Genomic DNA, 3,213 nt, shown 5'->3' with positions numbered 1-3,213 from the left:
CTTGTGTAGTTCCTTGATTAAGTTGCCTTTGAGATGTGACTTTACTTTGTTTTTAATCTGTTGTAGTGCAGGCTGTATGTGCACCTGTACGCTTTGCATGCGTCTGGTGCTTTTGGCTAGTTCATCAGCCTTCTCATTTCCTGGTTTCCCGATGTGACTGGGGATCTAGTTTAGGGTTACTTGTCTGTCTCTTTCATTGTGCTGATACAAAAGTGATTTGATATCAGCTAGCAGGGCCTTGCTTTCTTTATTCTTTTCCATGGAGGTGGTAAAGATTGCCGTACCTATAGCATGACACGGGGCTCTTGCCGTTGGGTAGATAAGTTTCCATGGATGTCGTCATGTATTACAGCCAACTCTTCTTGTTGTTGTTTAGATTGTCCAGCCCTTGTTGCTGAACACGGGCTCTTGCGTTGGGAGCCCGTCAAACTCTTCTTGTAATTGAATGAGTTGGCAACGGGACAAAAACTGAGGACTTTAATATAGATAACGTCCAATTTATGCTAAATGTTGAAATTTTATCGATAATTTAAAACATAATTAAGGCAAAATTATATCAAATTAAAAGTTAATTAGAATTCAAATATAAAATATTTGCTATTAATAATCGAATGACTGTTCATCATGATTTATTTCGGTATAATCGCATCCTTTGATATTGAAAAGGATTTTTAGAATGCCTATCTCATATTGATTATTGAGGCTTTTAACTGAAATTTCAATATACAGGATATCTTTAGCAAAAACAACAAGCCTCTAAGCACTACGTCCCGCCTGACCTTTAAAACACCCGTTTGGTGGCTCGTTATTCATCTATCATCTGTTGTTGCAAGATTGAACATTCAATGATGTTCAGACTTATGCTTTCGCTAATTCCAAAAATCTACATTCTTACCCTTTTCATTTTATGTATTTGACAATAGGAGTAGTCTGTAAAACATATATTGAATATTTTCAGGGTAAATAACCTGTAAGACCAAAAGGTCTCAATTCCCATCCTTATATCTACGGTACATAAGGCAGCAAATTGCAAAGACCTTGTGTCTGGTAGAATTACCGAGTATTCAATAACAACAATAGTTGTATCTCTGTTGTAGTTTAATGGGAAATATGAAGAACATACTAACTCCCAGAGGTTCTAGATGGGGAATTAGTCAACTAGAATCAAGCTCTAGTCCTTCCATTAGAATCTATCCAAATTGTATATTGAAATTCTGGTTGTAAATCTCAGTATCCAACTAGAGACGCATTCAACTAGATATGCATCCTAAAATTCTGTGTTCTCCCAAGAATAGGATTATACTGAAATATATCATGAAGAACAATCATCGGAGTATTATTGTCAAATATTTGACAATTGAATAAAAGAAACTTTTAACCAAAAATCATTTAGCATTAATTATGTTTTGATATATCAATGTAATTAAAATTTGTTCCGTAACCGAAATACAAACCACGCTATTTACATTGGGTTTACCTTTCGGCGTAGCTGAAATTGACGAGCCAATAGATTTTAACGAGGGTTAACTACCCCCGCGCTAGTTAGCGGGGGTAGGGGAAGGGGTAGCTTGCTACCCCTCCCCCCCACACACTGGTGATTTGCTTCACTTCACTTTTGGCTCGGACAATGAACAGACGTCTCTGTCTGTTGTCCTCGTTTTTTGACAGCCTTAATCTCTTTTTGCTTTTCCTCAGACTTTTGTGTGTTTGAAGTTGGCCTCGCCCTTTGTTGTTCATCATGCGCAAGTGCCCTGGGATTGCTGGCCACCCTTGCGGTACCTTCATGTCTGCGGTGGATACTGATCCTCACACCCTTTGCCCGCAGTGTCGAGGCCGACGGTGTGATAGTGAAAATACATGTAGTGAGTGTAGGGAGTGGTCTGCCTCCCAGTGGGAGAGGTTTGCCCGCCGGCGTAAGAAGAAGTACAAGAGAGACCGTTCTCCTTCGAGGGTTGCCTTGAAGGAGGAAGGCTCTCGGGACTCTTCTTCCGCCGCCCAAACCTCCTCCGAAGCTCCCCCTCATCTGGCTCCTGTTGAGAGGCCGCCGAGTGGGAGCGCAGGCCCTAGTTCTGTTTCCCGACCTCGGGGTGCGGGAGAGGGCGTTGCCTCCCATAGCGGGGCGGTTCCCCCTCCTCCTCCGGGGGAGGATTTTGATAATGTTAACTCCATGTATAATGATGATCTTTTTTAGCTTTGGGGTTCCTTGGGGCTTAAGGGCCTGCCCTCCAAGGAAGCCCTGTTTGACCTTATTCAGTTGGGGGCTGCTGTAAAGCAGTCGCCGGTGATAGCAGAGGTAGATCCTCTGTTTATCATCGATGTCGTGGTGGTAGAGGCTTCCGACGAGTCTGGTCAAACCTTTGCGGCGCCTGATGGTGATGACGTTGCTGAAGGCTCTCCTCCCCCTTCTGTACATCCTTCGGAGGGGGAAGGGGGTCCTATGGGCTCTTCTGTGGCTAAGTCTCCCCCTCGGGGGAGCACTCTGACTGAGACTCCTCTTTGGAGGACTGATGATCCTGACGACCTCCCTCGTGGCCGCCTTCGCCGTAAGGCTCATTGTCCGCTTCGCCACAAGGGCCTCCCGTCTCCCTATAAGGGTGTAAAGAGGCGCCTTTTCGAGTCTTCTCCTCCGTCCTCCGATGGGGACTCTCCTCACCAGAAGCAGTCTGTAGCAGCAGCGTCCTTAGACCTCTCCGGGGATCGTTCACATCCTCCTACACCTTCCAGACCTTCTACTTCCTGTGTCGACGGCCAGCAGCCTGATCTCGTCAGCCGACGGGCACCGGTCCCTTCGGGGCAAAGGGATGTCGCCCACGGTGTGGGCACTTCCCTTGTGCGTCAGGGTTCCTCTGCGCGTTCACGCGTAGTTACACACCAACGCTCTCCTGCTCGTCAGCGCTCTCCTGCTCGTCAGCGCTCTCCTGATCGCCAGCGCTCTCCTGCTCGCCAGCGCTCTTCTGATGATCAACGCCCTACTGCTCGCCAGCGCTCTCCTAAGGATAACGAACATCCTCCTGTTCCTGCTGCGCGCCCAGCGCGCCAACGGTCTCCTGAGCGCACTAGATCTCCTGCTCGTCGACGCGCACCTGCGCTTCCAGTTCCTAACACGCGCCCTGTGCGCCCACGCTCGCCCACGCGCCCTAGAACTCCGGTTCAGGACTTGGGCAAGGACTTAACTTCTCCTCGCCCTCGCGATCCTGCTCGTCAGCGCGATCC

This window comes from Palaemon carinicauda, chromosome 34 (genome assembly GCF_036898095.1).
Source record: "Palaemon carinicauda isolate YSFRI2023 chromosome 34, ASM3689809v2, whole genome shotgun sequence".
Lineage (NCBI taxonomy): Eukaryota > Metazoa > Arthropoda > Malacostraca > Decapoda > Palaemonidae > Palaemon > Palaemon carinicauda.
The sequence above is the reverse complement of the archived record's forward strand: the minus strand, read 5'-3'. Positions refer to the sequence as shown.